We start from the raw sequence: 25,477 nt of genomic DNA, 5'->3' as shown, positions 1-25,477 counted from the left end.
CGAATATGTAGCAAATATTAGAATGCCTTTTCAGAATAATGGTAAATAAATCATTAATTTAAAAGAAGTATTCTTATTGCATAAAAAAATATTAGTGCACAGATTAAATAATATACTAGATAAAACCCTTTCCACTTTTAAATCACTTCTATTCTCAAAGAGGATAAGAAAATATCCGTTAATATTATTCATAAAATAAATTAAAACAAAACATATAAGTCATTCATTGATAGCAATATAGTCATAAAATTACTAAAAGAATTATGTGCACCGGAAACATTTATCAATCAGAATAAAAATAATATTTTGTTACGCAAACACTTTTCGTTCAGAAGCGAAACCAAATTTTACTTTTGTTGACTTCTAATGAAATTAATCTTCAGTTAGAACACAGAATTAAAACACAGGAAATTCAAATAAAAATCAGTTATTTAAATAATGTAAGACAATATAAATTCTTAAAGTGCAGCATAGCTTAAAGAAAACACCTAGAGCTTATATATATTTTATATATGATTCTGTTTCATTTTCAAAGACACATTTTATTCCATATTATTAAATATTAACGACGTTATAGTTAGAATTTTATATTGTTTCAAGTAAAACTGTTATCTCTTTTTAAGTTAAATGCTTATTAAGTGAAAATCTCTTTCTTATTAAGTTAAATGCTATCTGTTATCTTCGGGTGAAGATGAAACCATGCAATGTGCAAAATAACCTTCGGGTGAAAATAAAACCGCTACTTTATGCAATTTCCAAAATAATCTTAGGGTGAGGACTTCGCTGGTGGGAGTAATACCTAAAACCTGGAAAAGAAAAATGAGTCGATGCCCTGGAGTTGTAAATTAAACATGGTTTTTTTCTCAATTGGAAAAATCATTCGAGCAGCACGTTGGGTAGCCAACTATAACCAAAACTAACATAAACAAAAATTCACTTGGCCTTTTTAAATAGTTTTAATTTTCAAAACACAATTAAGATAAAACATTACAAGTAAGGGCGTTATAATTAAACATTTAAGTTACAAAGTAAATCTCGGGGAGCAGCATTTCGGGGAAACAGCATGCTTAGTTCATGACTCCCGTACATCGACTGAAGACTAGAATCTTTTTTGGGGGGCTGGTGTTTATTCCTGCGGCCGCTAGGTGGCGCTCGTTGAGCCGTGGGGTTACAGTATCACTTTCTCCCACATATGAATTTATTTGGTTAGGCAAGTTATCGTTCATTTGCGGACAATATTAGCACTTTTCGACCAAAACTGGGGCTAAACGAAATGCTGCTTGTTTAATCATCAGCAGTTCCAAAGTATACAATTAGTCAAATTTTGGGCTCTTAGTTAGTGATAATATTTATTATATCAACTAAAATTCTAATTACATGAGCTTAGTTTAAATTAGGCTACAAAATTAAAATCTTTAGATTTTTCACTTTTTAAAATTATATCTATTCCATTTAATCTGAAGTGTCTTGTTGCGAGTAATTTAAGAGAAACACAAGTACTTTCACCAAGACTTTAAAAGACGGTAAAAATAACAGTTTTAATAATATTGTTATATAAAATTTTATATTATTATTAATAATATTTTAATGTATTGTTATTAATGTTACTATAACTATAATAATTATTGTTTATATTAATATAAGAATAATTAGAATAAATAAATAATAAATAATAATAATAATAATAATAAAATACATATTAAAAATTAATTTAAAAACATCATAATTATTTTTCAATAAAAATATAAATAATAATAATTAAAATAAATAATCTTTTGTCCGCGTTAAGAAACGCTTAATATAAACGATTGTACTAGTTAGGACAGAGGTCCTCAAAAGAGGAGATTTCACGGTTTCAGGGGTGGGTGGGGTCGTCCTCCTAATTAGCCGTTCAGTATTTAATTTTATTTTATGAATATAAAATATTACTTTTATTCAAGGTTAGGTATTGACCAACATTTTCTCCAATTTTTATTGTTTAGTTTTATGAAACAGGTCTCAAAATAATCTAAATTTAAATACAGTAAGACCCCGCTTAACGCTGTTTCGTTTAGCGCTGTTTCGGTTTAGCGCTCTTTTATTTCAACCCGGGGATTCCACGAAATCGCTCGCAGTATACGGGGATTCCCCGAAATATTATGCAGCGATAGGTTTCAAATACATATCCGAAAGAGTGTACTTGTATTTCTTGTTTGGTGCGGTATTGTACAGACATATTTTGAAGGGGTAAATGTGGAAGATGTCGAAGAAATAATTCAAGAAGCAGCGGCTAGTCTTTCTAATGATGAGCTCAAGGAATTAACTGAACAAGAAGAAAACAAAAATGTTGACAGCAGTGATTCAGAAGAAGAGCAAAAAGAACTTTCGATGGCGTTTGTAAAAAGGAGTTTGTCTACCATAACTGAAATAATGGATCAATTCATTGAAAATGATCCGAATTTTGACAGGAGCTCAAAAGTAAGGCGTGGTGTTAGAGATGCTCTATCCGTTTATGAAGAACTTTTAAGAGAACAAACGCAAAAGAAAAAGGCAAACAACATTAGATGCTTTTGTCACAAAAAGGCAGAACACTGAAAACTCGGAAGGCTAACTAAATATGACTGACTTAGAATTTTATTTGTTTTTTTTTTTTTTAAGAATATTCGTTTTGTTACTTATATTTTGCTTTTATTTTTGCAAGAAATAATAATGTGGTATTAATTTGGGCTTTAAGAAATAAATGTTTGGTTTTATTTTTATTAAAAAAACATACTTTTTAAATTTAATACCTAACCAATTTCCTAGCCATCTTCCCCTAACCCCAAAATTTACATGTAAAGATAGCTTCGTTTAGCGCTGTTTCGCATTACGCTCTACTTTGATGGAACGTATCCCCCGCGCTAAGCGGGGTCTTACTGTACGTACAAACGTATTTTTCAAGATTCTTAAAAACGTAGGAGCATCTCCTATTAAAAGTGAAACAAGTGTATGAGGAAAGTAAGGTTGAGAACCAGTGCTATATGAAAAACATGATGCACTAAGACGTTACTTGTGCAGTAACGAAATTTCGTACGCGAATGGCTTTCAATCGAACATGCAAAAATGGAATTTTAGAAGAAAATTATTAAATAGTGCATTTCATCTCAGCATTCAGATCGTATATAAAAGAGGAGGAACTCCAACTCCAGGGTACTTCTATTTGCTTATTGGTAAAGACTTAATTACTCAAGTCAACTACCATTCCAATTTGAATCCTCATTTCGACCTGATCAAAATCATGCTGACGGGTTCGCATATAGAATAAGCAAGCATTTAGGGTAACCCACAACAGTGTGCTCGCTTCGACGTAGTTGCCGCTATTTGTTTTTTCCGCCAAAGTAACACAGAGGACTTACACTTAAGTTCGCTCGTGTTTTTCATCCTTTTTACCCGCGCCGTTAAATAACAGCAAAAGCTGACTAAATTAGTATCACACGTGATATTCTGAAAGAACTTCTTGTATAGGCTTTCCAGTGTGGCATTAAAATCACACACCGATTATTTTTTGTTTAAGGAAATTGTAATTCAGATCAGTAAAATCATCACTGCGTCAAATTCTGCGTCCTCGATTCAAATTCTGCGTCACAATCAAATTCTGCGTCCTCGATTCAAATTCTGCGTCGCAATCAAATTCTGCGTCCTCGATTCAAATTCTGCGTCACAATCAAATTCTGCGTCCTCGATTCAAATTTTGCGTCGCAATCAAATTCTGCGTCCTCGATTCAAATTCTGCGTCACAATCAAATTCTGCGTCACAATCAAATTCTGCGTCTTCGATTCAAATTCTGCGTCAAAATCAAATTCTGCGTCCTCGATTCAAATTCTGCGTCACAATCAAATTCTGCGTCCTCGATTCTTTCAAATCACATTTAGGTGGAATCTTTAAATGAATTTCATTCAATTTTTGCCTCAATGTTTAGCAGTGGGAAAAAGAAAATATGTGTTTAATGTTATTCGGTTTATCAAGAAGAACTAGACGCACTAACAGAAGCTTTGAATTGAATTAATAAGAAATTAACAGTTCGATGTGTTATATCATAAAAATCGTCTGATTAATGAAATAAAAGACTTATTTAAAAAGGCTCAAAGAAAAAATATTGATAAATTTATACTGGGTGAGAGTATACAGTGGAATTGTCGGAAATGAAAAGGCGGACACCCTTGCTAAAATGGTGATGGGACCGATAATTTTGTTATCTAAGATTCCAGGAAAAAGATCATTACTGAAATGGAAAACTGGATTTATACAGAATGGAGTTTTTGCTGGGAGTCATCTAGTAAGAAAAAAGAGTTAATGAAAAATATAAAGTTAAACAAGAAGACGAATATTAAAAATAATAATGTTGATATAATTCAGGTACTGACTAATCACGGACGTTTCCCGGCTTATTTTACTCTTAATATGTGATAAGTTTGAGGACGTCAAGCACTTTGTCTGCGAATGTGCGCTTACCCGGAGTGCAAGAGAGAAATATAGAAAGAATTTGAAGGAAGATTTTAAAAAGAACTGCTCAAATTTGAAAGATTTTGCAGAGACAATAATGGAGATTATAAATACGATTAAAGATAGAATTGGAATTCGGCACGGAGACTCAGATTTTGGACTTTATATGTTTTTCTTATATTTTTTTTTCTGGGCAGTCCCGTGTTTTTATTATACGTCGGGCTTTTGCCGGTTAGGAGGATTGGGGCTGTGTCCTCATAATGATAATGATAATGTGTTTAATGTATACTATAGAATTTCCTGTCGCACATAAAGGAAAGTGCTACATTGAAAAACTCCTTTAAAGAAAAAGAATGCATATTTATAAAAGAATTTTCCCACCTATATATTCATACTTCACCTGTATGGAACACCATAAATAGTAGAAAACAAAATTAATTAAACTTTCTACAAATTCAAATTTTCTGCCTTAAGAGTGCTTCTTAATTATTAAAGTGCACAGTGCTCGCTATTTTAAACGTAATAAAATGCTCCATAAGTAACTCAACACCAAATACTTAAAAATGAAATTTCTTCAACAGAATAACTATTTCTGCAATACAGCTGCAAAAAAGTATTATGTAAAGTACACCTGTTAAATTTTCTACAAGACAGACAGATGTTTCATTATTTTTAGTTATGGGTATCGTTGCAGTCAGCTGAGTTGTTAGAGCGTTGGAAAACAAAAGTAAAAATCGAGAATTCCGATCAATGATTTTTCGATCTCTGCAATTTTAGGCTCATCACCTGCATTTCTTATTGATTTAAACGTGATTTCGTTATTTAATCATTAATCATTTAATTTATATTTCATCTATTACTATTATAGTTTTCAATTCCACTAACCCATTGTGTGTTCATTTCTCTGCACTTCCTTCATAAATTACATCTTTAATTTTTTTCTTCGTAATATATTTAACTTTGTAAATAAACTATCAAACGCTTGATTCTAATCTTAAAAGCGAAAATGAAAAATGTACACCAATAATAAAATTATCTGCATATTGATATGGCTTTTCACCTTAAAGGCTGAATGCAATGATTGTTAAAACGTGTTTAAAGATCTTATTGAAAAATTCTTTCAGCCAGTTAGTTTATGAAAAGTAAATAAATAAGAATTTGAAAATATAAAATTTCGATATTTTGCAAACAAAAACCATTTTTATTGTTTTAAATTTCTTTCCAAATTCGCAAAGAAGAGTATTTTTTTCTTTTTATTAGGAACAAAATGCAATACATAATAAAAATATGGTAAGAACTTTAGAAAGAAAAACGTTGACTAGTCAGATACTAGTTTCCGAGAGAGAAATTGAAATTCTGGTATTAGCTACGCCTGCGAAAGTTTAAAAATTATTTTCTAATAAGGCGTTCACTTTTTCTCAATATATGAATCAATTCACAAAATGAAATGATATCTCTAAATGCCAGATGCTTTACAGAAGTTTATTAAAATAATTTTTCACAACAAAGACGCTGTAAGCGAGATACATATTACCTACTATCCCATTGTCTCTACAGTCTAGCTTTAGGTTGCTTTGTTTCAGATTATAAGCGCACTCTTGCGTCAGTTTTAATGCCGATAAATTTACAGGTTTCTATTTTGATAAACATGGTACTATTTTGATAAACATCGACTGGTTCTACAAGACAGGCAGAATAAATAAAGCTATCGAAAAGTTTGAAGAGAAGGTCAAATGTTTAATAGAACAGTATGATAACTATACTGATATGTACGGGAGGAAGGTAAGCCAGATTCATAGCTGTTTTTCTTCTTATGCACATGTGTGCTTGTTTATATATAAATATGCACATAGTCTGACGCTTATTAAACTCATTAGTTAGTAAAATCAGCAGCTATTACATTTAAATTTCAAACCTATAAGCAAATATATACTAATCATTAATAGAAAAACTGCCGTTTAGTAAACTCATCTTCGCCGTTTATAAAATCAGACCAGCAAAGGGATAATTTTTCAGTGTCTTAATACCCCTCTGGTAACCATCAAAGCTGTTTTATAGTTCATCCATTTAACTCATTTAGGATTTTAGCTTATTTGTCATTCAGGTATAAAGCGTTTGATAAAAAAAAAAGAGTTTCGCTGAAATATCCATGAGTGCAGTTCTACCACCCCTGTTAGACACTGTTTCCAAAGCTCTTTCATCTAAATGCGAAGGAGAGGAACGAAATTTACTTAAGTTAGGAACAGCAATTCTCTAAAGATATAGTAAATTAATGAGAGATGCAGCCTTCGCATATTTTCATTTAAGTTTACCACATTGAACATTCTCCCGTTGGAATAGCATATTATGTTCATAGAGACCTCATGAAATACTGCTGGCGTTTTCTTTCGTTATGAATCTTTGAACAGAAAACGAATGATTCCTGAAGGCTGAACTTAAAACAAGGAATGATGGATAATTCTCGTAACTATGAAGTGGACGATCGATTGGACAGATAAAGTGCAGTCTCTCTGTTGCTCTTTGGGTTATACTGTACGAGTTTTGAGATTGAAATTTATTGGAGTAAAATTCTTTTTTAATTTGTTGTTTGAACAAATTGAAACAAGTAGAAAATCTTTAAGAGGAAGGATTTAAGGCTTAGGAGAGGACAGATTGTAGCAATATTAAGATGTGCATAAGAAGGTCAACAAAAGATAACACACATTTAAACTAATAATTAAATAAAAATTGATCATGAACTAAAACATTGTACAGATTTCTCAAGGAAGTGCAAAAGAATTGAAACCTCTCTTCTTGGATGATCTCAAACTGTGATAATAAAAAATTAAACCCTATTTTTAGACTCGCTTGAACCTCGTTTGATACCATAAAAACTGTGGAATTCGCTAAAATGCTACAATAAAATTTCGTAATTACTTGTGGATAGCTCAGCAGAAGGAAAATGAGAAATAACATTGCTTGTAATGAGAAGCAAGAGGACGATCATCATGCGGTTAATAACTGGATAAAATACGTTTTTGTAATTCATATTACTAAGTAAATTGAACGCTGATATGATGAACCGAGGAAAAATTACAAAAACTCGAAGAATCCAAAAATATATGCTGCTCTTAAAAATTTTGTGATTTTGCGGTTGCATTTTATGTGACCTTGAGTGAGAATAATGTGATATTTAATAATAATGTTAAAAAGACAGAAAAGGGGTATGAGTAGGTGATCTTGTAAAGAAAACTGAACATTGCTAAGATGAACTGGGAAGAGACTGAAGACAGTATTATGCAGCACTTAACATCCCATTGATATTCTAAAAATAAGCTGATTTTAAAGATTTTGTGATATTACTGTTGAATTTTAAGCGGCTTAGTGTGTAGAGTTTGTTTAATAATAAAATGTTAAAAAACTGTGTTAGCAAAAATTAAATCCTAATGCAGATTGGTAAACTGAGCTAAGATCTTGGTAAACAGGAAACTAATTGGTAAACAGGAAAAGAATAAAAACCTTAACACACTGTCTGGTGCGACGTTAACTTCTGGATTCTTTCAGATTGTTCAGTTATTGTAGGGAAGTAGTTGTTAGCTGTTAATGTGTTCAATCAAATCTTGCATTCCTGTGAACTTATTAGTTGCCCTGGCAGGAAAAGCAAAATAAAAATGACTAGCTGTTCATTGATCTATCGTTCAGTGAAATAATGACGGACTTTATCACACTTCTTAATTTCTTAATAAGTACATTAATCTGTTGAATAATATTTAAATTTCTTTCCAAGCAACTTCGGAAAGATGTATTTGCAAAATAAGTTAACATGCAGATTTCTATGCACGTTTAAATGCCTTGCGCTGATGTACCTAAACAACACCGCAGAGATAATGCTGCAAATGTAATGTTGCAGTATTAAAATCAGTATAATAAATAAAATATGTCAAAGCAATTCATTCATTGCAGCTTTGGACTTCATACATAATTCTTTGTAGCCTTGCGTACACTTATTTTAAAAAGTTACCCGACAAGTCGCGTCACAAGCGTGAAGTCTGTAGTAATTCAGCATAACTTTTAGAAATTGTTAACATTTTCTTTACAGAAGAAGTGTATGAAATCACATAGTGCAGAACAGCGTAACTTACGTGACAAAGTAAGCGCAATTAAAAGATATTTCCGCCGTATAGTGCATTATCAGGCACATGCGTACTCTGCATATCAGTGAGCCAACAACTCTCTGTTTTCTCTGATCAAAAATTAAAGTTGCCCTCATTGGCCTACTATGACTGATATTAATTAAAGAGGCATTCTACCAATGTGTCCAGGAATACTATGCGGTTGGAACTTCGAAGATAAATAAGTAATAATATTTTACATTTCAGGTAGACTACCATGTAAAACACTACTTGAACTACGACTGACTATACAAACATTTGTTGCCTCGAATTACCCTATATAGATTGTCTGCATCGAGTGAGCATTAGGATTAATCAGTGGAATAAAGAAAGCAGCATAGGAAGTCTGTTTCACCTGAAAAGAAATGGGAGGCAAAATAGCATAATTCGAAGTGTTAAATTTCATTTAACCACATCAGTATTCTTATCACAAAAACTCAGATGAACCTTTCAAGGTTCGAGTTTAACTTCTCTGCTACATTTGTGCCATCATTCGTTCTGCCAAAAATAACTCTCATAGCATTTTCAACATTCGTTCCAACAACTATCATTTTGAGGAGTAAAGTTTGATGTTAGAGAATTAGGTTGCTTTTATATAGGCGAATTGCTATACGAAAACGTTTAGGAAACTGAGGTCTTTAAAGAAAAGAAAAGTTAATCACTTTCGCACCAGCCTTCATATCTTTGATTCCATGTCACGTAAATTTAGGTGAAACGTTTTAATAATTGCTGTTTTTATACAACTTCTCCATGTATGAAAATGTTCTATAAGCTTTGAAGATATTTCGACATCACAATGATGGAGTTAAATAAATGCCTTTTAAAAGGAGTTATTCCATAAAGAAATGATTAACCTTAATTGTGCAGCTATAGACTAGTTAATTGAGTTAAGCATTGCGTACTTTATTTTGAAATAGAAACACTTTCCTTTATTTAAGATAATTAAAATATTAAAATTTATATTTTTATTTCCAATTTTACCTCACTTGACTCATACTCAACTTGAAAAAAAAAACTAAATTGCTAAATAATTATTCCAAAAGATAAAATTGCATACTGGTAGTATACATTAACTTTCGCTTTCCCTCATCTTCTGTAAATTACATATTAATTAATTAAATTTTTCAATTCAGAATTAAAGTAAAATTTTAAAAACTGATTATTTGGTTTCGCTTGATGAACTGAGAAATAAACTTAAAAGATCCGAACACAAATTTTGCACTCTCGTAAACAAATAAATAATTGAGAAATAGCATAAAATCCCAGAAAAGGTTTTATTTTTCCTCTGGTTTCTTTATTTAAAAGGGCTTATTCTATAGTAGGGAAGGAGAAACAAGCTTTAACCCAGCACTCGATTGTCCACCATCTGTTTTCAAATGAAACAAAAAAAGCTATATTAATTCAAACTAACTTTAAATTCTTTGCAGATTGATGGGAAGGCAAAGCAAGGAGAAAGTATAGCTGATAATGGTGGTTTAAATGCAGCGTACAGGGTAAGAAAAGCTTAAATGTTTAAAGACTTAAATTATATATATCATACTTGCTTTACGGTTTCTTCTTTCGAGTAATTTTCCCTTAGTCTTTCACCCACTAGGTTCTGAAATTGTTTTATGTAACTTTCGACTTCTTCATCACTTTCGACTTCTTTCAGAAAGCAAGCTTCCCTAAATTTTAAAATAGGTTCTTCCACATTTTGTTTACTTTTTCGCGTTAATTCATTTGCCCGAGAATTTTGGGTTCGTGGGCTCCGGTTGATGAAACAATAATAATGAAGAGTTTCAGAAAAAGAGTGACATTTAATGCTCTTTGTGGCTCTGAATATCACAGCACGTGAGAAGACAGACTAAAAGGTGACGATGCTAGTGATGAAAATGGGATAATCTGAAAACTGTAGCAAACACGACACAGACCCAGCAGTTCTGAATGATTTGAGGCCTTATTCGGCAGAGGATAAGGGAAGGCATTATTCAAGACTCAGGAAAGTAGAAATTTAGCCTTCCCAAGTATTATTCTCTGTATATTAATAATTACTGTATTAATCTCATTACATACTGTAATGCTAATATTACTGTGCATTGTTAGTGTAATGCAGGTTTCTTTTGAACAAATAACAATGTTAACTACCGATCATTTATCCTTGAAAATTTTTGCTATGTTCTTTCTCTAACTGTGTTTTTCGAAAATTAAATTATCCATACAATTTCCCTTCTCGATTTTCTTAAAATAAAATTATTAGAAAAAGCAGAAAAATACGTGAGTGAATACAGCATAGAAGAGAAAGCTACTTAGGAAAATTTGAAGTATTTCTGAACATTACGCACTGCAGAAAAAATTATGTTTTTGTTTGCAGAAATTGAATGCGGATTCGTATGCGTTTTTCTCGTTACTTTCAAGGCCCACCAGCGGCCGAGCGGTAAAGTCGCTGAACACTGGTAGTTCGGTCCGAGGTTCGAATCCCGCGAACGGGCTGGCTGCATGGGTGTTTTCGTGGTTTTCCCCATGTGTAACGTGTATACGAGCCAGTTTCCCTTAGAAAGTCCTCCACGAAATGCATCCCTCCCCTTAGGCAGATAGCCCTAGTGTGCTTTGCCGTAATTAAAATACACATACACATACACGTTACTTTCAAACTGATTTACAGAAATATTTCATTTCATGGTATCCGACTAATTGTGTGAGAGAAAATAATAAAAAACGATGAACAGGCAATGCATTTTATATAAAAAACGTGCGTATGACAAAAAATATATCTCGTTTCAGTTTTGTAGTTAGCAGAGCTTTAGCAGAATCACTTTTGACTAGGTTAACGTCTACTCGATTACGATCTAAGGCGCATCATTTGAAACGACCTTCATTACTTGCCCTAATGTTTACAAAAGTGAACATTAAATTAGTATAGACCCACCAGCGGCCGAGAGGGAAAGTCGCTGAATACTGGTAGTTTGGTTCGAAGTTCGAATCCCGGCGAAATGGTTGAAGGCATGGGCGTTTTCATGGTTTTCCCGATGTGTAACGGGTATACGAGCCATTTTCTCTTTGAAAGTCCTTCAAAAAGGACATCTTTTCCCTTAGGCCCTCGAGTGCTTTGTCATAATTAAACTAAATCAAAAAACGGTTAAACTGGTATAAATTATAGCAATGAGATATATTATTATTATTATTATTATAAACTAAAGAAAACGTACTAGGAAGCGAATGCATATTTTTGCTTTTAAATCACTCATCCTGTTTATTGTAATACTATACAGCGCGTTTAAAGTTGCATCTAGCATATGGTGTGTGTTTGCAATGGGCTTTGCGAATATGCGGTAACGAATAGGTGATTTCCGATTCACCAGATTTTTGCGCGGCTGCATCAATGATTGTCCGATACGTTATCTTTCGGGATACTTAAAAGGGATTGGGAACAAGGATACGAACACCTGAATTAGGAGAGGTGGTGCTCCATTGTGCAGAATGGAATCTATGTATTAGCAGATGAGCGATCGCTACAAACCCCATGTTTCCCAAATGAACCTTTGGAGAATCCTTTGCTTTCATACAGTCAGCTGCGAGTCGAGCAACTGCTATCTAATTCAGAAGTCAAACAACAAAAATCAGCGTTATATTTTCAAAATTTTCATAGGACTAGTTTCGATGGTTTTACCGAACCACCATCCTCAGCTACAAAACCGCACGCAAAAAATGAGCGGTTTTGCAGCTGAGGATGGTGGCTCGGTAAAACCATCGAAGCTAGTCCTGTGAAAATTTTGAAAATATAACGCTGATATTTGTTGTTTGACTTCTGAATTAGTATTTGTTCGGCCTGTTATTGTGTCTTAACTGCTATCTGCTTATTACTTATCGCGAGTTGCATCTGCGACAGCATCCCATTTTCTAGCTGTTGTCCTCGTCGTCAAGGATGCATCCATTAGTAACAATAAAATGCACAGCTATGGGCGCTGAACAACACTAAGTATACCCGAGCGCGTGCAATACAGTGCCAGGTTTTCATCAATGTTTGGGCGGGCATTTTTGGCGATCACCTAACAGACCCATATCTCATGCCTGTTCCTCTGGATGTACGGTCTTATAAAATCTTCTTAAAGGAAGTCTTGTCAGGTTTGTTATACAAGCAAAAAATCCAACAGTAATAGATCAAAGAGATGTGGCCCTAGGATGATGACACTAAGCCCATTTTGCTTTTTTCCGTTAGGAAACACTTGAATTCAACATTTGGTCAACGGTGGATTGATTATGATGGTACTTCTTGATCTGTACGTTCACTGGAACTCTTTCAGCTAGTTTTTCTTTCCTCCGAGATTCCCTGAAAAGCCCTGGTGTACGAAACACTCATAGCCAGTGAGGATTATCTTGTCTTGCGCATTAGCCTAGCTAGAGAGATTATCGCTGATGTTCTTTATATATTTCAAAATATCCATGATTATATGCTATACCGGTACTACGCTTGTAGCTGTAACTTCAAGCTCCTAATGCGGATTCTCAATATCGCAAATGTAATGATTCGCTGGATTAAAATATTATCACTCTCTCTTTTATTTCTTGTGCTTTCTTCTCGTCGAACTAGTATATAAAGACTGCTTTTGCACCCCAATTATTTTATGGAATTACGAATCGTTCTTTGAGTAACTTATCTGTCTATGAAATTTATACACTTTATACAAATCCCGTGGTACATATATATTCATGTACGTGTATATTTATATAATTCATAATAATTTATAATAAGAAAACTTTCCATATACCATCTCCAAAGAATACAAATTCAATTTAAAAACATGAAAAAAATTAGTCAGATTTTATGTAAGTATTTTAAATATTAATTTCAATCTAATACTAATTTATTAATTTAAATAGTAATTTATATATATATATATCCATAAATGCACGATATGCATCCATTACATAAATTTACATTATATAAGGTCATAGTTGAATATTGTGATGATCAACAGCTTTTAAACCCAAATTTATTTTTCAATTTTGCTTTTGAGAACATGTTTTAAGAACACGTACTTTTGAGAACGTATTTTAACTCTGAATCGTTCTGTATTTTTGCAGGCTTATCAGTCGTGGGTAAAAGACCATAAAAACGAAGGGAAATTACCTGGACTGCAGAATTATACACAAGATCAGTTGTTCTTTATAAGCGCAGCAAGGGTAAGTGCAATGTTTTCCACACAACACATTTAAAACATTTATAACAATTAAGAGATTACATGATTATTTAGCTGTAAATATCGTTCTGATAATATTTGGGTGAAAGTATACTGGAATATATATAATCATTTATAGAGACTTCTCGATTGTCCTACAGAAGCAATTTTTCTTTCTTAAAATAAGTATCATAAGCAGTCCCCGTCCAAGATATTTATCTAAAGCGATGCTCTTTGTATATGTTAGAAACTGTAGTTTTATAAACATTCTCAAGGCAACAATGCTGGTAGGGGAATGCATCAATGTTGTTATAATTACCACTGATATAGGAAATGCAACAAAAGATATGGACTGAAGTTTATATCATTTGGTTTTGTGGTCGTTTGCAAGACACATTTAACACTTTAAATAATTCACGTTTTAAATATTGCTTTAGATTCTAATTCCTATGATAATTATTCACCATACGTTTCTTGATTTAATGAGTTAAGCATAATAGAGACATTGCTCAAAATAACAATGAGCAGTTTAAAATGAATATTTTTCTTTATATAAATTTTTAATAAATAAAAAAGGGAAGCAGAAATTCTTTTATAATTTAATTTCAAATACAAAGAAATGAATTAGTAGTATGAATAGTTTAAGAATAATAATTCATGCAATGGAACGACATACAGCTCATAGTAAAACTCTGTTTATGTTTCTAACTTTTAATCTAAAAATACCCACCTTTAATTTCTTTTACCTTTGAGAACCAATTGATTTTAAAGTAACCCAAAATACATTCACATCCACTGCCATAAGATGTACAGTTACTATTAGTATGTAATTACATAATATTTTCCAGGTAATGTGTAAGAAATACGAAGATATAGTAACGTATGGAGGTGCACATGCGCCAGGTGAGGTTAGGTAAGTGAAAATATTAAATTCCTTTCTAAATAGTATAAATTGGCCTAATAATGATATATACAAACATACGCAAGGTGAAGCTCTTAAACAGTGAAATAGGTCTCGAGCTCAGAAAACTTCAGTTGTACAAGATGTTTACTAACAGTAGAATGACTATGATGTTCGAATGAAATCAGTAGTAGTACCCCTAGAGGAGAAAGTTATGAAATTCGCTTAAAAGTTCTCAGAGATAGAGAAAAATGTCAATAGCATTTTGAAGAATCAAGAATTTTATCTCGTTGTCATAAGTTACGTCCTACGTAAATTAGAATAATGATTAGCGTATCTATAATAACGATTAGAATAATATCAGAAGACCTGAAATGAAGAAAATTCAGTATCCAGTTAGGTGAATAAGTCTCTAATGACATCTCAAGGCATAAAATCTTCAAAGAGTTTGCCTCAATGATGGATGAATAATAGTACGCAAAAAGAAAGTCATACCTAATATGAAAGCATAAATTGGCAATCAGAGAAGATTTGTTAGATATTGCATGGACTGCATTTTCGTAGGACAAGATGGCGGTATAGCACTCTGAATTAAGTTTTCTTAATATCTCTTATCTCCCAGTGACTACTATAATCAAAATCTTTACAGGAACAAGGAGTATTACATGTCTAATTTACCTTAACTGCAGTACGAGAGATATCATTGTGGTGTGTACTTTACATTTGAATGTGTGTGGAAACGTTTGAATTAATTGCTAAATCACTCTTACAGTTCAACACTAACACAAGATTGGTTGCCAAGACATTATCAGAGGTTGTTACAAATCATGCGTGTTCTTGATTTTTATATTGAGTATATAACTTGATTTCTTGGCTAATACTGTTTGACAGGATGACGTAAAATTCCATCACAAAGGGGTAATACACAGACATAACCGTCCCTTTTTGGCATCTAACAGTGTCATATCACAATAAACGGTGAAGCTCTATACTTTTACTGTAGCCTTGAAAACTAGTTATATCTCTTTTTAGCGGTAAAATGGGTAACTTTAGAAATTCGACTTAAAAGCTGTACAATCTGTCTTGAATGACATACGAAAGTTATTTTACTCTAAATGGACACAACTTCCACAGAACTAGCTGTCAAGGTTCAAAAATTATTTTGGTGCTGAAGGACATTTTTTCAACACCCAGAAAATTCGAAATGATAGCTTCAGATTTAAGTAATATGCACATTTAAATTTTGAATCATCATATTACTTATTTTTGAGATATTATTTAGAGTATTTCAGATCGGATTCGAGAAGTACTCTTAGCACAATATTGCTAACTAGTTCATATTTTGTTAGCAGACATAATTTCTTAACCGTTTCATTTTTTTTGAATTCGATCCAAAGAATAATCACATTTTTATGACATTTTTTTAAATTTTATTTTTGTACTTAGGAAAATGTTATTAAAATAAATTTTTGTAAAATTTTAAGCATTTAGAAAAACACTTTATTGAAAATAAAATAATAGTAGTTTTCTTGGACCAGCTCACCAATGGTCGAGCGGTAAAGTCGCTGTACACTATAGTTCGGTCCGAGGTTCGAATCATGCAAACGAGCAGGCTGCATGGGCATTTTCGTGTTTTTCCCCATGCGTAACGTGTATATGGGACAGTTTCTCTTGGAAAGTCATCCACGAAGGCCTCCTTCCTTTTAGGCAAATAGCTCTCGAGTGCTTCGCCGTAATCGAATAAACCAAAAAGAAACCAAACCAACCCTGGAATTAGCCTTTTCTTCCTACAGAAGCTGCCTAACAGAGAAGTTATATTTACAATTGTATATATTGAAAATAACATTTGTTTACAATTATGTTCGATTAATATTTCGATTGTTTCGATTCATTTACATTTACTTACCTTTCTTTTTTCAAAGATCTGATTTAGTGTGATATATCTTAAAACAAGGCGAGAGGTAATGTTCAACATGACAGCTCAGAGAAATGTACCGAGTTTCTTTTCTAATTATTTTGCTGTTGATATTTTTCTTCAATGAACACGCATATCTCCGTCTTGCGGATATTAGGTTTCTCATATCAGTAAAATCACATTAAAATTTCTTTCTACTGGTCTTAATCGAGTTGTTAAGCACCGAAGAAGACATGTCTTCAACCTGCTACTTTTGCTTCCCTTTCAATTCGTCAAATGATAACTTCCAATCGAAACTGTTAGTTCGTATCTTTACCGACATTTTTTATATTAGTAGCGAAGTCATCTTGACAATTTTTACTATTTCCAGACTCATTTACAGACGTTTCATGTTGTGATTCTGATTCATTGTCTGAATGGCAAGAGTTTAGCTTCATAGATTCTGAATCGGTCATTATTTTATGATAAAAAACAGTTTTTCACTTAATTTTACATGAATAAAGTTAACAAATCAACCATAAAATGTATTCCAAAAGCTAAGAACTGAAAAATAAACATTCGCTGAATCACGTAAACGACGTGGAACAAGCGCGCTCATTTGATCCGTTCGAATGAGAACAAAATGGCGTTTACAAACTACAACTTAGACGACCTCTATGGGATTAATTTGATATTAAAAATAGAAGCAATACAAGCAAAACGGTAAGAGAAACAAATAATCATATTATCCTTATAGAATTTCTTCTTACTGTAGCCGAAAAAAGTATTTCGCTAGATGGGTTAGCAGTCATATAAAAGTCCTTAATAACTGGAGGATACATTTTCTTCAAAGGGACGTCAGTAGTCGAGAACTTAAATGTTGGCTAATTAAGCAACCTGAAATATAATTTCAACTTCATAATGATATTATATTCAAGAAACATTGATATTAGTTCTAAAATATAAATGTGCGTTAGTCTTTATGAGAAATATCTTTTACTATAGATATTTATTTTTCTTTGGCCAATTTAACGAAAAACGTCAACTCGCAGATGTGCCAAATCTTAAAATCCACGAAATTCATGAATCAGAAGTTTAATCATAAATTAAAACTCGTGCATTACATGTGTGTGAATAATGAAAAATTATGAGTCACAATATTTCAGGGGCGTTCGCGGTTTATAGTCGTAGAGTTCTAACTTTGTAATCACCTAGACCGTCATTAACGTCCTATTACTCAGACAGTCCCATGAATGTTTCAAATAACATTTTTATGTCACTTTATTTCAAAAGGAAAACATTAATTGTATTTACAATCAATCTCCGCTACTTGCGGATGGTAAAATAGCACAAATTTCATATTTTAAGTAAGTATGGTAAACTGAGCTAACGCAAATTTGGCCTAACTGCGGTAGTTAAAACTTGGGGCGTTTCGACATCGGCTAGCAAAATGGTTAATGCCGTAATGTAACAGGCCGAGTTGAGCGGTATAAAATAATGCTGCAAGTCACGTTGCGAAAAGCTTTACATCTAAAGCACTAAAAATCCTCCCTTGAAATTCTCTTCAATCTTATTTGCATCCCGGTGATGGTTAGTGGAAATGAGAAATAATAGTAAACTTTAAAATCATAAAAATCGGTTAATTAATATAAATACATTACATGGTTGTTATCATCGACATCCTTGAATATATTTTGGCAGCCTTTCTTTAAGAGAAGTGTACCACCTTCTTATGAGGGTCTGGGCTGCAATATCTGCCGTAAAGAAACTCTAATATTTTCACGGCGTCAACTTTCTACAACAAGAATAAAATCAGTATAAATACATCATTATCATCTCAGTAATTGATTACAAATAGTTTACCAATAAGTTAATATAAAGAGCAGCGTAGAAGGAATATACGATAATGGGGTTCTGTGAATGTAACCGAACATACACTTTCTTACGCTCCAGCAAGAAATTTAGCCATTTGCATAATCGGTAAAAATTGAATTGCGAGTCAGGGGCAGGTTAGATTGCGTTAATTTATTTGAATATAGCAAATCTTCACAAATGGGCTCTTGACAGAGGAGAAGTACGACTTTATGGAGGACGTTCTAAGAGATGTCGGTTTGTATGGACTTTACATGTCATGAAAACAAACCATCTAGCAGCCGTCTACCTGAATTTCAAACCCAGATCGGCGACCAGTATTCAGCAAGCTCAACCGCTCGGCTAATGGTAGAACGATAACTAGGGAGAATTTAGATAGAATCCTGTGGTTAACAATGTTGCTAACGAACACTAAACTGCTTCTGACACCATATCCCAAATATCTATAATAACAGACATCTCCACAAATAAAACCCTTTTGATAATGCTCCAAGCGAAAGTCGCACTCCTCATACATGTATTTAAAATATGTTTTCTCTTTTACAGAACTATAGGAATGATATCTAATATGCCAGAGTTTGCAAAAGCATTTCAGTGCTCAGAAGATTCTAAAATGAACCGAAAAAATAAGTGTCAAGTTTGGTAGGAGAGCCAAACGAAGAATCGAAATTTTAGAAACGTTTTGTAGGGGTATTGTTATTATTGTTGTAACTGATATTGTTTACTGTTATCACTTTTGAATGTATGCATAAAACATTGTACTTAAGATTTAGAACATAATTGTAAACTCTTCTTTCAATAAAATATTTAAATTTATTTGCAAATTATGGAAATTTTTTAGATAAATCAAATCATGAGAAAAGGATTTAGTTTCAATTACCTGAATGAGTTTGCTTAAAGAACTTATATGTAATATTCAAAACTAATACTTCAGAATCCTAGCCAGTAAATCTACGAATAAATTTAGTATTTTAAAGGCGAATCGAATCGATCAGATGGCAATGTAGGATCAGAAAATGGCATCGTCACGTGCAAGACGGAAGGGAATCGACCCCAGGCTTAGCTAACATCTTAGCATGCAGCAATGATATAGGTAGCCGTAAGCTGAAACTAGCTAAACTAGCTATACGTTAATTTCATAAACGAATGCTAAATCCCTAGGAGTTTTTAAAATGTGAAAAAATAAGTAATGGTTCTGGCAACTTCTATAATCTTCCTGTTTCTTACAAAAAAATCAGTCAAATTCAGAGATGAAATGAGCCATTCTTATGGAATGTATTAATAGTTTATTTTTTATTTTAGAAGTTAATTATCTCAATCGAAACCTTTACCAAAGAGAGCACTTCGCATTCTCAATAATGTCTCATTCCTTCCTGATAAGGATAATTTACAAGGTGAAGACATAAAAGGCACGATACTCCATCCTAGCATGACTTCGGTATGCCAATCAATAAAGCAGGGCATTTGGGAAGCATTGATAAAGAGACACGGAAGTGAATTTCTTTAACATTTGTCTTAACCATGAAGTAAAGGTGAGACATAATTGCAAAAATAGGAAAATAGGCATCTTGAAAGTAGAAAAATGGATATCTGAATCTTGGAATGATAATGAGTAAGTAAACCTGCTTTATTCCTGGAGAAGGTTGTAGGACCATTCAGGAAAAGAGATCTTATAAAGGACAGAAGAGAGAAAAAAACTAGGAACTACAGGCTTTTAGAAGATAGTGAAACAGTTGTATTATTATATGAGGGAAAAGGTTAAAAAGCACAACAACGTATAAAATGAAAATGGAACAATTAGAAAGGTGACCCATAGTGAAACATTAACAGCAGCTGAAAGAAAACTCTGTTTCGCAAAGATGCAAGCTGTATCTGCTGTGGACATTTTGTTTCGCCCTTGCCTTAGCGTCCAGAAATCTTTTTTCTGGAGCAACTACTATCTATGTCCTCAGTTTTCTATCTAAACCTATTAATTACAGAGCTTTCACATTTACTAAGATTAATAAGATTCTAATGAGCAAAAGGTAATACAGAAAAGTAATACTCTGAAGACAACACCTGCTGTAGGATCATCTACTATGGAACGTATATAACAGACCTTTCTTCCATAGCTAAACCTTTTTACTGATTGATAGAGAGTACGCAAGTGTTCTTGTGGACAAAAGAATATCAGGATGCATTTTACAAACTAAAAGAGATTTAATATTTGCAAGAGACCCGACGTATCCTCAGCTGGAAAGACCCTTATTCTTGACACCGATGCGAGCAATGAGAGTATTGGTGCTGTTTTGACCCAAGAAGTAAACGGCCAAGAACGCGTCGTAGCATACTTGAGCAAGCTTCTATATAAACCGTAGAGAAATTACTGTGTCATCAGGACAGAGTTGATTGCCATAGTTAAAGTCGTAGACTATTTCGTTAGTTACATACATGGCAGAAACTTCCTGCTTCTCACAAATTACGCATCGTTGCCTATCCCGAAGACCAAATACCGGGATGGACACAGAAGGTACAGGAACATTATTATAAGTCATCGGAAAAGATCGTCATAGGGTAGAAGGATGGGGACTTTCTTTCCCTCCAGCATAGCTCTTTCCGGAGAAGACATTTCACGTCCAGCAAGTAATACCGATCCTTTTGGACGAGTCTATGTGTTTTGGCTGAATGCCAACCAGGGTTGCGCTATAGACGGTCGAACTATACCACCCTCCGTAGATATAAAACCTTGCACAGACATTAAGTATTTTTTTAAAGCAGGAGAGATAAAAAATGAGCAATGCCCTCGCCGGAACTCGAACCACGAATCTCTCGAATACGCGTCGAACGCGCTGTCCACTACACCACGAAGGCATGCTAAGAAGGCTAGAAAAATACCTTACGACCTAATAATTTGCATGGCCCTATAGAAGACAAATTTAATTTATTTAAATATAAGACTTTAGAGAGTTAAATATACAAATACTCCATGCTTTCCTACTCGAAATTCACAGAGATATGAGTACTTAATAATTTCATGGGACGCAAATACAAATTCACTATGGTATGGTCACTAAGATTCATTAACGGTCAATATACGTAATTAGTCTGTTGTTTAGTTTTCCCATTTTATACCTTCACCAACTGTAATTTCAGAAAGGTATGCTATGTGCTACTTTAATCAATGCAGAAATATTGGTCATCAAAATAAGTCAGTTTTTGTGTGTAGTTTTCCTATTTCTTTGATGAAAAATCTTCGGTTTTAATGATATATAGATTTTCAACTGTATGCCTGTAAATTTACTTATTCAATAAAGGTATATATAACGATGTAGAACAAATTTTATTTTTCTGACCATAATACATATTCTACAAATTGAAAATTTTACACTCCCAATATAATTAACAGAATCGTAATCAAAACAGAAATGTAAGCTACATTTTGTATTTATAAAAATCCTTCAAACCTACAGTATCAAGCCAGTCCATTAATTTATACAAGGTCGGATATGGTGGTCTCTTTATTATGGAGGCACCTAATGGATGGGCCACTATCGCTTTTCTTATGAAGAGAAGGACTGTTACAACCATGCCTTCTCAACGATTCGAACGCAGGCCCTTCGGCATCGCAGTCAGCTTCCCTGACTACTATACTGATTGGGCGGCACTTTAAAACTTCTTATTAGAGATACATGAATCAACATTTAATTTAAATAAAGCTCAAGTCACTTTTTTTCGCATAAACTTTGTATAAAATAGGCAATATTTGTCAGATTCATAAAATAAATTTTTAATACAAAATAAATATAAACTGAAAATAATAAAAATAAACTGAAATAAACTGAAAAAGAAATCAAAAACAAGATAAAGTTTACTCATCGCAGCTTATTTTGTGAAAAATGATAGTATACGCTTACGTTTTTACTAGCGAGCATCTCTTAGTTAAATATTCCAGGTTAAGCGATTGTCTAAATTCCAGAGTCTTTTATTCATTTAATTATTTTCTAATTTTGAGTGATCACATTTCTTTTCCAAATCTTAGAGAATTATGTCTTCATACTTGTCTTTAAAAAGATTATTTCTATTATAATACTGATAATATACATGGTTGAGTTAACATAGTGTAGGACAGGGATGTCAAACTCATAGGTACACTTGGGCCAAACAAAAAAGGTTTAACTTTAGGCGGGCCGCAAAAAAAATCAATATTAATAGAAACGTAGATTTATTTCGAATAATACAATAATAAACATATATATATATATTTATATAGAAAAGAACAAGAAAAATTTAATGTTTACGTCCTGATACTTGACATCTCTTCTCTGCTATTATCTTTCCTATTTCGGGAGAAATTTTGTTTGCAGTGGTAACTTTCAACGCTGACCCAAGGTGAGTATCATTAATGCGGTTTCTAATAGGAGACTTATTACCTTTCATGACTGAAAATAAATGCTCGCACCGATAAGTGCTACCAAACATGGAAATAATTTCATATGCGAATTTTCGAGTATTTTCAAACTTGGCTGTTAAATATTTGTAAAATTCAGGCACGCCCACTTCAATGAATTTTGCTTTCCAATTTGAGTTGTATTGAATCTCGATCACCTCCATTTGCATATGGCTGGATACTGAGTCAATACTTATTGAGAAAATCGAAGAAAACAAAAAACAAATTGTCTTCGAGAGAACTAAAATCATTAAACCTCGTTTCAAATTCAGTTGTTAAATTTGCAATTTTTTCTGCGCATTTTCGATACGAACAAGTATCATCTAAAATTGATTTGTTCATGCTGCACGTCGGGAAGTGCGTCAGATCTTCATGTTTAAGTTGTTTTTCCCAAAGAACTAGTTGACATTTGAATGCTTTAATTATGTCAAACATGTTCGTAAAGATATGATCTTTTCCTTGTAACGGTAAATTTACATCCGTTAAGTGTTTGGTTATATCAACCAAGAAAGATAAATTTTGTATCCATATTGGATCGTAAAATAAACTTACGTCTTGATTTTTCGTTTTTAAAACCTGACATATTTCTTCTTTCAAATCCCAGAATTGTTTGAGAATCTTGGAACAAGATAACCAGCGTACCTCGGTATAGTAGGACAAACCCGAATATTCACTATCTAACTCACTTAAGAAAGCAGTGAATTGACGCTGATTTAAACCTCGAGATCTTATAAAATTTATAACTTTTTTATATATATCACAAAACATTCTCCATATTTATTACTTTCGTGCATAGAAAACTTCTTGATGTATAATACAATGCATATGATGAATGTATGAACCGTGAATTTCACTAAGTTTTTTTCTTAGTAATGCTACGAAGCCCTTGTTTTTCCCGGTCATTGATGGAGCGCCATCTGTGGCTACAGAATTTAATTTTGCCAAAGGTAGATTGTATTTCTGCAGAAGTCCAAAAACACAAGTAAATATATCTTCTCCTATGGTAGTACCAGGCATCGGTATTAGTTCCAGTAATTCCTCAAACATGTTAAAATTCTTGTCACGAAGAAACACTGCTAATTGAGCTTTGCCACTAATGTCCGTGCTCTCGTCACAGGCAATGGAGAAACTTTCGAAACTAGATGATTTTGCTTTGCTAAATCAGTAACTCTTTCCGCAACTGTATTTCGAGACAATGAAATTGATTGAAAAGCCTTCACATTTCCAGGACAAACAATTTCTCCAGCTTTCATTAGGCATTCCTTGATGAAATCACCGTCAGTAAAAGGCTTCGAATGTTTAGCTATCAACTCGGACAAGACGTAGCTTGCATGTACCGCCTCTTCTTTTTCTTGCAATACTTTACTAACATGGACTATTGCTTTTTCACTCCTAACTTGAGCTCTTTCAACTTTTCTTCTCTCATTAATCCTTCGTAATTGTTATATTTCGATTTGTGTTGTTCGTAATGACGTTTAATATTATATAACTTTGGTACATTAATAGTATTATTACATATCAAGCAGATTATTTTATCTTTTATTTCACAAAAAAGTATTCTAATTCCCATTTTACTTGGAATATTCTATGTTCGTCAGCGATTTTTCGTTTAATTTTACTACCACTTGGTTTTGATATAGACATACTGAATACAAAGGGCTGGAATAAACACGGTTAACGTTAAAAAGTTAACAAAAATTTATTCTTTCCACAAGAGATAAAGCAAAATGCTGAAGTATTTCTTCAAAATATTCTAACGATATTACAAAATGTCAAACGTTTAGCAAAAATCAATTCAAAACAGAGAAACTAATTCTATCTCACAGCGAAATCGCTACAAATCAATCACAGCATTAAGTAAACAAACAGTTTGCTAAAACTACAGCTACTACTGAGATGAGTTGTTTGTTCTCGGCTTTTATAAGCTTTATAATTAATTTCTCGAATATACTGGAAAAATCTATAAATATCTGGATTTTTGTGGATGGCAGCAGCAATTACGAGATATTTATCTATTAGGTATTAAAGGCATGCGCTGTTCTATTTTTAACCTTCCAACGCAGCTGTCTTTTCAAAAACGTCTGCGTTGCTAAGGCAACATGAAGCAAATCTAATTACAATTCTAAATAAAAAAACTAATTAAATAAATAACTATGAAATCCGTAACAATATGAATTAAGTAATAATTAATAATAATAAAGCAAAGTGCATGCACATGCATGCACCAATATATCGTACAAAACTATGATTGGAAAACTGAGACCGTGAGTTCGGCCACATTCGGCTATCGGGAGATGCGTACAATTTCGGAGTGCACGTGTCCCCCAAAAGCCGAAGGTAGCTGAACGCAAGCTACTCACACGCATTTGTAATTTAAGTAGTGTGTGTGTCAGCTCGCTGTGAGTAATCTAACAACACTGAATAAATTATCGTTAATTACTTAGCAGTAAACATTTCCTTTTTTTCTTCGTCGATATGTTATTTTATTATTATATATTATTATTTGCCGATATATTGGTCGGGCCGCACAAATATTTGTTGCGGGCCGCGAGTTAGACATCCTTGGTGTAAGATATAGCTATGTAAATATTGCTTTTATTTTTGTCATCCATCCT

Source organism: Stegodyphus dumicola, chromosome 11 (genome assembly GCF_044657685.1).
Source record: "Stegodyphus dumicola isolate Sdum_Otavi_A_Nest chromosome 11, ASM4465768v1".
In the NCBI taxonomy this organism is placed as follows: Eukaryota; Metazoa; Arthropoda; class Arachnida; order Araneae; family Eresidae; genus Stegodyphus; species Stegodyphus dumicola.
This window is presented reverse-complemented; position numbering follows the sequence as displayed.